Raw genomic sequence first — 11,513 nt, forward strand, 5'->3', positions numbered from 1 at the left:
TCATACAGGAATTATTATTTTTATTACCGGTACTTAGACTTCTTTGCTTTGCTGCTCCCTGCTTTGGTATTTGACCTGCAGCAATGTAACAGATGTCTACTTTGTGAGTTTTAAAAATATTGATTCCATTATTTGCACTTTATGAATAAATACTTATAATTTTAATTCGTATGGTTTTGCTTGGGTAGTAGTTGTGATGACATAGTCTTAGATACCTATTCTTCTGTCTCATCTTTCTTCCTTGTAATATTCAAATTTGATGAATTAAAATATATTTTTAATTTTGAAAGCTGCAATTTTGAAAGCTCTCCAGACGTGCAATGTACTGTATAATTACAATTTGGCAAGAACATTTGAAGAACCCTGCAGGCCACATCAAAGACTTTTCGGAGGCTCAAATTGTGTGCCTCTGGAATAAAACTCTCCAGCTTCTCCCTCCATTTCTCTGGCTTTTGGAAATGAACTGTCTGAAAAGTAGAGCAATACATCTTCATCCTGTTAGTCATGTGTGCAGTGTATATGGAGGCAGTCTGCATAGCATGTGCAATCACCACACCGTAAAAATGGTGTGATATGACTCTGTGAATATGATTTTTTTAAAAAAGGAATTTAAAAAAGTCAACAAAGAAAAATATGAAATTAAATTTATGGAGATGACCGTGATCTTATATGGTTTTAAATAGGAGAATTAGATTAATTTATGGTAAGTGAGGCTGTCTGTAGCTGCTAATCATAATGTCTATATTCTACTTCCAGGATGAAACATAGCTGGTTTCTACAAGTCACTTTTTCAAAAGAAGATGGCTGTTGCTTTTCATAGGCATCTGGTCAGTTGCCTAAGACTTTGTACCTTGAACAGTTATATAAAAGAAACAATGTTGCTAATGTAATGCAAACGCTGGTGCAGGGATCTCTTTTGCAGCTGACTGTCTAAACGTGCTTGAAGTTGACCACTGTAGGGAACAGAACATTAAAGATCCTATCCCTTTGTCCTTGCTATGATAGGCTGTCAGGTCAACAGAATGTTCACCAAGACCAGGGGTGTCAAACTGCCGGCCCGTGGGCCGGAGCGTCACGGAGAAACCACGCCCATCCCATTTTTGACAATGGGAAAAAGTTCTGATACGTCGCGCGACATCACGTGACATCGGGAGTTTGACATGCCTGACCTAGACAAAGGAAAGAAACACATGGCCACAAATTGGGGACACAAATATCACATGCAATCTGATGTATAATTTATAATAACAACAATAACAACAACAATAACAATAGCAGCAGCAACAACAATAAACAACAACAACAACGATGATGATGATGATGATGATGTTGGAAAGGGACCTTGGAGGTCATTTAGGCCAACCCCCTATTCAGGCAGGAAACCCTATACCATTTCAGAAAAGTGGCTGTCCAGTCTCTTCTTAAAAACTTCCAGTGTTGGAGCATTCACAACTTCTGGAGGTAGGTTATTCCACTGATTAATTGTTCTAACTGTCAGGAAATTTCTCCTTAGTTCTAGGTTGCTTCTCTCTTGATTAGTTTCCATCCGTTGCTTCTTGTCCTGCTTTCAGGTGCTTTGGAGAATAGCTTGACTGCCTCTTCTTTGTGGCAGGTCCTGAGATATTAGAACACTGCTATCATTTCAACCCCTCATCCTTCTCTTCAGTAAACTCAACATATCCAATTCCAGCAGCTGTTCCTTATAGGTTTTAGCCTCCAGTCCCCTAATCATCTTTGTTGCTCTTCTCTGTACTCTTTCTAGAGTCTCAACATCTTTTTTACATCGTGGTGACCAAAACTGGATGCAGTATTCCAAGTGTGGCCTTACCAAGGCATTGTAAAGTGGTATTTACACTTCACGTGATCTTGATTCTAATCCCTCTGTTAATGCAGCCAGCACTGTGTTGGCTTTTTTGGCAGCTGCAGCACACTGCTGGCTCATATTTAAGTGATTGTCCACTAGGACTCCAAGTTCCCTCACACAGTTAGTACTATTGAGCAAGGTACCACCTATACTATACCTGTGCATTTGGTTTTTCTTGCCTGATGCACAGATATAGTATAGGTGGTACTTTGCTCAATTATTATTATATACATAAAATATCCACAGTTATCTGGAGCTAGGAATGAATGAATGAATGAAGCAAATATGCTTGGCTTTATAGGAGGCAGGGAGTATGTGCTTCAACTCTAACCTAGCTGAGTATTGGGTACAAACGTTTCTGGAATCTATTTCTATCTATTCTTTTTGGTTTTCATTATACACTTTCCTGTTTCCTTTCCTCCTCTTTCCTCCACATCAAAAGGCTTTGTGCTACATTGCTTAGGAAGAGGGAACATTTGGCCCATATTTGTTGTGTCTATGATGCATATTTATTTTGATGGTAAAATTCACAACTTGCAAGGAACCAGAGCCTCTTATTAATGAGATGCCTGCAGAGTCGATCCTGGAATCCTTGGATAGTTCTTATGATCTGGTCAATAGAGTTAAATGAACAAGAGAACCAGCAATGATGTTGCAGGCAATTAGGGTTTCTTTTGGAATAAAGTCACCTCAGGTAAACTCCAGTCAGAAACTTTTTGATCACAATTTATAACCTGTGGAACTGTAATTCTACTCTGTAAAATGCTATTAAGGCCTAAAAGATGACCGGAATTAAGAGAAAAGAAACAAAATGGCTTGCAGAGAGTAAGAATTCTGCTTCAACTTAGCAAATGTATATGGAGTAATCTGGGGAGGAAAGCTTTTCACTGACATAATTTCCAAGGTGAGAAATATCAGCAATCAGGTTTCCAAATTACATGTTCCTTTACAGAGAAGGGAAATATAATATAACTTCATAAAATGAATAAAAGAAGCATTAGAAAATACTGCTGTGGGGATTGCACTATATGTGTCACATAAACCATTCTATTTACTATTAGTGCTTAGTGAAAAAGCTATTATTGCATGATCTTTTGACATATTGAGATGATCCCAACACAATTACACAGTGGAATAAGAGACATTTCTGAGACGATACAACAGATTTATTTATTATTGCCCCAAGGCTTTAGGATATTACCTAGCAGGGTTGCTCCTATTTGTGAGAATTGGTTGTTGAATTTTATGCAAATTAGATCTAAGCCAAAACGTACATTTTTCCTGTTCTGCCTGGACAAGCCAACCTTCTGGCATTAAAAAATAGGAAAGCCTGGAGCAGAACTGAGAAAGATTAGGCTTTCCATAGTTATACTATATCTCATGATATTTATTATATTTCTTGAAATAATACAGGGGTTTTTTTGGTGCATCAATGTCCCAGTTATTAACTACTTTCATATTTCTCATTTTGAAAGGCTAACATGATGAGGTATGACAGAATTGCTTATTGCTAATTTAAACACATTACAAGAAAACAAAATACTGCAACAAAACAGGCCTGGTTACTATATTCATCTCATAGCAAAGGCAGTTGTATACTTTTCCTGCCTACAATGTACAGACAGAAATGGAAGAGGTAAGAAATTTAAAATCTCATTTAAAATGGCAGGTAACTGATTGAAAGGGAAAATAAAAAAAACAGAGTACTAATGGTTATTAATTCTGTTTCAGAAGCAAGTTGAATACAAAAGGTTTCACTAAGTTTCATTTTGAAAAATGCATTATATCTCCCAATCTGATTGCTTTTTTAAAAAAAAACATTTTATTATTTTTCTAATTTTACAATCATAAATACTTAATAAACAATGTGTTGTCTGGGTTCATTGGTAATTCAGTGGTACATATTAACTTTCTCAGTCTAGTTCCAATATTACACCATCCAGTGCTTCCTTGATCCTCTCTTCTTCCGGTGGTATGCATTTTTCCACACTGGGTAAATACAATTCTTGTTACTGTTAATACATACACAATTAAATATAGATATCTTCATCGCATTTTGCTGGTATTATACACAATATCAATAATGTCAGTTTATAATATCCTTTCTAGCCAAAACATATCTCAATTGCATTTGCACTTAAAATCCATTTGTTCCATCAGTATCCTGTTTTTCCCGCTTTAAAAAAAAATAATTTCCCATCAATATTCAAAATATCTCTATCACTTATAATTTTCTCATAATAAATTATATTTGGGTAAGCAAAAGCTTCCCTTATTCAAATCCTTTTAGAATTTTCCCATCTCATAACAAAATATAATATTCTAGTTAGAAATCCTATCCTTCTAGTTATAATAATACTTTTATTTTTAAGAGTTATCTATTCTCTTAACCATATTCAAACATCTGTTTAATAATATAATATCCCGTCTCCATCACTTATAGTTTTCTCATAGTAAATTATATTTGGGTAACTAAAAGTTTCCCTTATTCAGACCCTCTTGGCATTTTCATGTTTCCCTTCTCATACCAAAATATAGTATTCTAGTTGCATATCCTATCTTTCTAGTTATAGTAATACTTTTATTTCTAACAATTATCTATTATCTTAGCCATGTTCAAACATCTATTTAATAATATGATGTCCCATCTAATGGATCAAAACCTCTATTTTCTTCAGCCTTACTCCAGCTTTCTTCCTTTGCCAACTAACTTTCCAAGTCAATGCATTTGAGTCTTCATGTTGTTCTTCTCCTATTTTTGTGTATATTGTTTGAAGTAAGAAAGACAATTTGATTAAAGTATTTTTGGAAGAACATGCAGCCCATTTATATTCATTAAACAGCCTCCCTCCTTCTCCAATTTTTGACAATTCTCCTGATAGATTTATCTTCTGTTCAATCAGCTCTTCTTCCTTATCCTCAAATGTGTTCTGAGATCTTGACAAGCAAGATATCTTTTCCATTTCTGGTTTTAGCACTGCATCTTCTAATTCTTCATTTGTTTGAGTCTGTCTGTTAATTCCTTCCTTTAGGTCCTCCATCTTTGGATCTGCTCCCTCTAATTGTCCTTCTATTTTCTGGGTTACTGGTTTCTTCTTTGTAGTCATTTTCCAAGTTTGTAGATTTAGATTAAAGAATTATTCTTTTATCTCCTTTGTGTTATTTTTAGTCTCATCATGAGCTAAGACAATTATCTCTTGTATTGATTTCAACACAGAAAGAATTTCTTTCTGATATTCAACATTTTCTGGTTGGTATGTGAAGCTGAGGGTTTTGGAGACAAATGTTAGAGATCGTTTTTTTACCATTTAAGACTAAGTGTGAAACATCCATCTTGTTTTTGTATGTGGTCTTTATAGTCCAATCTATTTTGAGATTTAAAAAGTTTTAGTCAATTATCATTTGAACTCCAAATTATCCAGCCTGCCTGTTAATCTATCCTTAGGCCTGCCCTAAAATATATAAGCAAAGTTCAGGTTTTTCTGTCCAATGAAAAACATATCCTATCTGTCCAGTGAGAAAAGAAACAATTAAAAGTAATTCATCAATCAAAAGTTTATAATCCAAAGTGTTCCGTCATCTTGATCAGTCTTGCCTGTTTCTTCTACAGGGGAATAGTTTCATGACACAGCTCTAAAAGTCCATTAGTATTTATATTCATAATCCAAGCAGGCCAATTTCAAAATAGTTTATCATCTCTGCCACGCAGATAAGCAGGCCAAGAGTTTTTTTTCACTTTCTTCAGCTGCAATCTTCAAAAGTGAAAGTTTCCAAGGACACCCAAAGTCTTATCTGCATCTAGGTTTCAGGCCAAATTTCCTTTAAGCATAATAAATTGTAGTGCCATAGTTCGTCACTAGATGTTGTTAATGCCTTCTTCAAGCTTTAAACTTAGATTGCAAGCTTTTCAAGACTCTTTTCTAAAAAAAGTCTCAAAAGCACTTTTAGTCCCCAAATTTCAAGGCTATATATCTATATTGATTCCAAATTAATCTTATAATTTTCTCAGTTTTCCCCCAAGCAGTTAGTTCACCGCTTTTTTCTCTCTGAGGAAATGGGGCAGAAATTCCCTTTCCCTCTCTCATCAGGGAGGAGTCTTTGCTTTGGGTGTTTTTTTCCAGGAAAAAGTTTTAAAGTTATAAAGAGAGGATAGAGTCTCACCCAGTTTCATCCACATTGCTCTAAAGTTGCTCATAAGTGCTTATTTCCTTTGGTTGTCAGCAGCTTCTAATTGGCTGGTTTGGAGGGCTTCGTCAGATCAAGAGGAAGGGCTGCCACCCCTCTGTGATCAATGAGGGTCCCCTCCTTCTTCATCACCTCTGTGGGGTATCTTTCAACCCTTTTTAGGGTCCCCAGCGGGGCAAAATCGAATGCAGAAGATGAAGCCCCATCTTCCTGCATCCATTATGCTGCGATGTCAGACCAGAAGTCCAATCTGATTGCTTTTGTTTGAAGGGTTAGAAGAGGCAGAAATGTCTTTTCAAAAACTCAAAGCGTAAAGACCGCTTGAATCTGAATGCAGCTGTAACACAGCAAGGTGATGGGTGGACTGAATGGAGCCTATCATTATTAACCACATGGAGTCACAATAATCAAGTGTAAAAATAGATCTAAAGGGTGACTAAATAATTGCACTTTACTCAAGACCTTTTGGTAACAGCTTCCTGAATATTTAAAAGTTCTCTATGTGATCACCATAGCGAAGTGCCTGAAAATTAGCAATTTATATAATGGCATGTAGTGCCCTGTAGCATTAGAATTAAGGTAGGGCAGTCACAGATTGCTACACCAATACAGGGAACTAAATATGGATTCCATAGGCATCTTCTGAGATCAGAGAGAAACTAAATCTTCCCTTACTATGTTGGGGCAAATGGATCTATCTGGACAATCCTTTCCCAGTTTGCCTTCCTCTGAGGTGTCAGGGCTATGGCTTTTTAAATTCCCAATTTTGTTTTGTTTCACTGAATTTAGAGTTTTGCACATTATATTATTTTTGTAAATGATTACTGACTTTTTTTTACTTCTCTCACCTTGCTTGGAAGTGATGTTTACTGCTTCTCCTTAGTTTCACTAATCATTCCATGTGTTTCAAAATAGCCATGACATAATGGATTTACCTATTTACTGATGATATTTACTGATACCAAGCTATGAAAGGTATTATAGTTTGTTCCTGCAGAATGGCATAGTTGAACTCCTTAGCTTGTCCTGGCCACCAAAAGTTACTTACCAACTCTTCTTCACTTACTTTAAAAAGCCAAAATATTGAATTTGATCTTTTGAATCGATTAAGAAAATAGGTAAATAAATGGAGCAAAGACCAGTTTCATATAATGGAATGAATGAGAAGTAAATAAATACAAAATAGCAGTGTTCAACATTCATTCCTCATTGTAATTCTAAGAAGTACATCAGAAGTCCATACATTTTCAGTAAATAGTTGAAGTATGCAAAGCCCAAAAATTGACAACAGGTTAGATCTTTATTTAGTTATATTTGAAATACAATTATCCAGATATAAATGCAGTGTCATAATTTGGATGATCACCAAGCTGTGCAAAGATAGGATAGAATAGAATGGAATAGAATAGAATAGAATAAATAGAATAGAGCTGGAAGGGTCCTTGGAGGTCTTCTAGTCCAGCCCCCTGCTCAAGCAGGAAAACCTATACTATTTCAGACAAATGGTTATTCAGTCTCTTCTTAAAAACTTCCAGTGTTGGAGCATTCTCAACTTCTGGAGACAGGATGTTCCACTGATTAATTGTTCTAACTGTCAGGAAATTTCTCTTAGTTCTACTGTAGGTTGCTTCTCTCTTTGATTAGTTTCCATCCATTGCTTCTTGTCCTGCCTTCAGGTGTATATTCCTTTGCAATTATCAATACTCTCCATCATTTCAATATTGCTTGTAACATATACCAGAAAAAATGAGTGGTATATAACTTCCAGGTAGTTGGCTTAGCTGGAGGCTCTCATGAATACTTAAATCCAGCCTACAGCAGAAAGGTTTTTGTGGCACAACCTGAATATACTCAAAGCCATGGCTGCTTCATAATTTGTGCTAAAAATACCAACTGTCATAATGACGGGTACCATGGTTTTTTTTTTTTGCCTCTCCCAAATAATAAGATTGTGTTCAGAATGCACAGAGCTAAGAAACTAAATATAGACAGTTTTTTTTTAAAAAAAATCAAAATTAAAATGGCAAATATAACTCACATGAGCAATGCATCATGATCCACAGTTAGAAAGCAACTTTTAATAAGAATTGGTTGACTTTGGGGTCATAGGTTTGCTTTTGCTTCCTCACCCCCAATTCTATACCTCTGGTCCTGGATGAAGCGGATTATCTAGACCCGTACCAATCGGGTTTCAGGCCCGGGCACAGCACGGAGACGGCATTGGTCGCGCTGGTGAATGATCTCTGGAGGGCTCGGGACAGGGGATATTCCTCTGTTCTAGTCCTATTAGACCTCTCGGCGGCTTTCGATACCATCGACCATGGTATCTTGCTGCGGCGTCTCAGGGGGCTGGGAGTGGGAGGCACAGTCTTACAGTGGTTCTCCTCCTATCTCCAGGGACGTTCGCAGTCGGTGTTGGCAGGAGGGCAGAGGTCGACCGCGAGGTCTCTCATTTGTGGAGTTCCTCAGGGGTCGGTCCTCTCGCCTCTCCTGTTCAACATCTACATGAAACCGCTGGGTGAGATCATTCGTGGCTTTGGAGTTGGGTATCATCAGTACGCTGATGATACCCAACTTTTCCTTTCGACCCCAAACCACCCCAGTGATGCCCTCAACGTGATGTCCCGTTGCCTGGAGGCGGTTCGGGTCTGGATGGGGAGGAACAGACTTCAACTCAACCCCGACAAGACTGAGTGGCTTTGCATACCTTCATCCCGGGTTTATTCGGACATTCCACCTCTGGCTATGGGGGGTGAACTATTACCCCCCGTAGATAGGGCTCGCAACTTGGGAGTCCTCCTAGATTCACGGCTCACCTTGGAAGACCATATAGGAGCTGTGACTAGGGGGGCCTTCGCCCAGGTTCGCCTGGTGCGCCAGTTGCGGCCCTATCTTAGCCGGGATGATTTGTGCACGGTCACTCATGCGCTCGTGTCCTCTCGTCTGGACTACTGCAACGCTCTCTACATGGGGCTGCCCTTGAGGACCACCCGGAAGCTCCAACTGGTACAGAATGCAGCCGCGAGAGTTGTGTTGGGAGTCTCCCGATACTCCCACGTTACACCTCTGCTCCGTGAGCTGCATTGGTTGCCAGTTGTCTTCCGGGTGAGATTCAAGGTACTGGTAACGGTGTTCAAAGCCCTCCATGGCATGGGGCCGGAGTACCTTAGGGAACATCTGCTGCCGGCATCAAGCTCCCTGCGCCCTGTGCGTTCCCACAGAGAGGGCCTCCTCAGGGTGCCACCGATCAGAGAATGTCGATTGGTGGCCCCCAGGGGGAGATCCTTCTCTGTGGGCGCTCCGGAGCTGTGGAATCAGCTACCGGTAGCGCTCCGGATGGCGCCCGATCTTCGCTCCTTTCGTCGCGATCTCAAGACGTTTCTGTTTGTACAAGCCGGCCTAGCCTGATGGGGATTGGTGGGGTTTTTTATTTTTGGTGTCTTAATTTTATCTTGGGGTTTTAGAATTGTATTCCAATTGTTTTAACTTGGGCAATTATTTAATCTCTTTTTAATGTTTGTATTCAGTATTTTATTCTGCCCTGTGAACCGCCCTGAGTCCTCAGGGAGAAGGGCGGTATATAAATATCATTAAATTAAATTAAATTAAATTATACAGAACAAATGGCAGCACCTAGCAAACCATTGATTGCAAAGAACTAAAAAAAATGATTAGACCTGGTTACTGTTTAAAGGAAAAGGAAATCACAGAGCATTTGGTAAGCAGATATGGGAACTGGGGAAAAAAATCTTCCCCCCACAAACAACCCTCCCCCCCACCCCTGAAACCCCAATCACTTCTGTATTATTGCTAAGAAAATGATATAAATGCTTCCAAGAAATTTGAGTTTATTGTGAAGGAGAGTTACATGAAAGCCCATCATTTAAATTTTTCATACATCCAATTCATTTTTAAATGGAAAAATAGCATCTGCAGTGTGAAGGAGTCAAAGAACAAGAGGATGTCACATAACACAGATTTTTACAGTGCCATCCTTCAGGATATACTTAAGACAGAAATGGGAACAGATGAGAGCATCATAAATATGCTACAAGAAGAGAAGTGCCTAATTGGAAGATAAGGAAAGTGCATTAGGACAGCAAAATGAAAGTGCTCATAAAATCAGTATCTTTGACAAAGAAAGAATAGTTAGAAAAGAAAGGTGGCAGCAGAGGGCAATGGCAATTTCCAATTTTCTGCATATGGAAACAGTATTTAAATATAATTTCTAAATTCCCTTTACTTAAAAGATTTCCAAAGACAGCTTCATTCAACCATGTCTATATTGCCATTTCTCATATGCATATAGGATTAATTAGTTTCACATGGATCTAAGGAAAACTGCAACTACTAACTAGTTCAAAATGTAGTAATCTATATTGTAAAATGCAGATTCCCTCCTTTCTGTTTTAACAAAAGTTTTCACAAATGTAAACAGATAAAATATTTTTATTTGTCTAAAATGAACCTTTATTATTAAAGTACAACATGTGTACAGTGAGATTGGCTACCTAAGGATATTGGTCTACCCAGGGCTTTTTTTTCTCATAGAACGCTCAGAACGGAGTTCCGGCACCTTTTTTGGATGGAACCTTGTAGGGTAGGCAAAGCGGGTTGTATGACATGTGTGAGTTCCGGCACCTTTTTCTTTTACAAAAAAAGCATTGGGTCTACCTAAGGAAACAAAATTCGTCTGAAATACACAGGAATAAATTGGAGTATGTCAATTGATATCACCTAATTTCTAATATGTTCTATATGCTAAACAGGAAATGTATCATTTCCTTCTTCAAACTGGTATGAAACCATTGATAATTTGTCAAGGCATATATTAAAACTATATTATGATGATTAAAAATTTGCCATCTGTCTTCCTAACTTAATCTCCATGTCAGCTTCTAGTTCATAGACAAAGGTATTCAAAGAGAACCAATCAGATGCTCCATAGTCTCTCATTGGGTGTACCTGCACCTAAGTTCTGTTGTTTCTTTATAACGGCTGATTTTTGTTTGTGTGATTAACAACTTGTTATGTACTGGGCTTTTTGAGGGAATACCATGTGGGTTGCTGGAGCAGCTAATGGCTTTCCAGCAACCCAGACTACAAGTCTCTTGTGCTGCAATTGGCTATCTCCAGGCGGCAATGGTTGATTCAAACCTATTGGCTGCCACCTAGGGGCTAGACTATATATTCCGGCTGGTTGCAGCCTTTTCCTCAGTACAGTCATTGCACGAAATAAACGATGAGTTACCCTGTACTCCGTTCCGCGTCTTCATTCCTGCGCCAAAGAACCAGCTATTTAACAGTGGTGACGAAGGTGAGATTCTGCTTCACCGAATAAAGAGCTGAAGTCTACGAGGGAAAGGCAGCACACGCCGGAGGGAAGAGGCATTTCCCCCCCTCTCAAGGTTGGCTAGCAAGCTACGCTAGCGACCTCGTGCTCAGTGGAGTCATTCCCTGAGCC

The sequence above is a fragment of the Vipera berus genome (assembly GCF_964194415.1).
Source record: "Vipera berus genome assembly, chromosome: 2".
Classification (NCBI taxonomy): Eukaryota; Metazoa; Chordata; class Lepidosauria; order Squamata; family Viperidae; genus Vipera; species Vipera berus.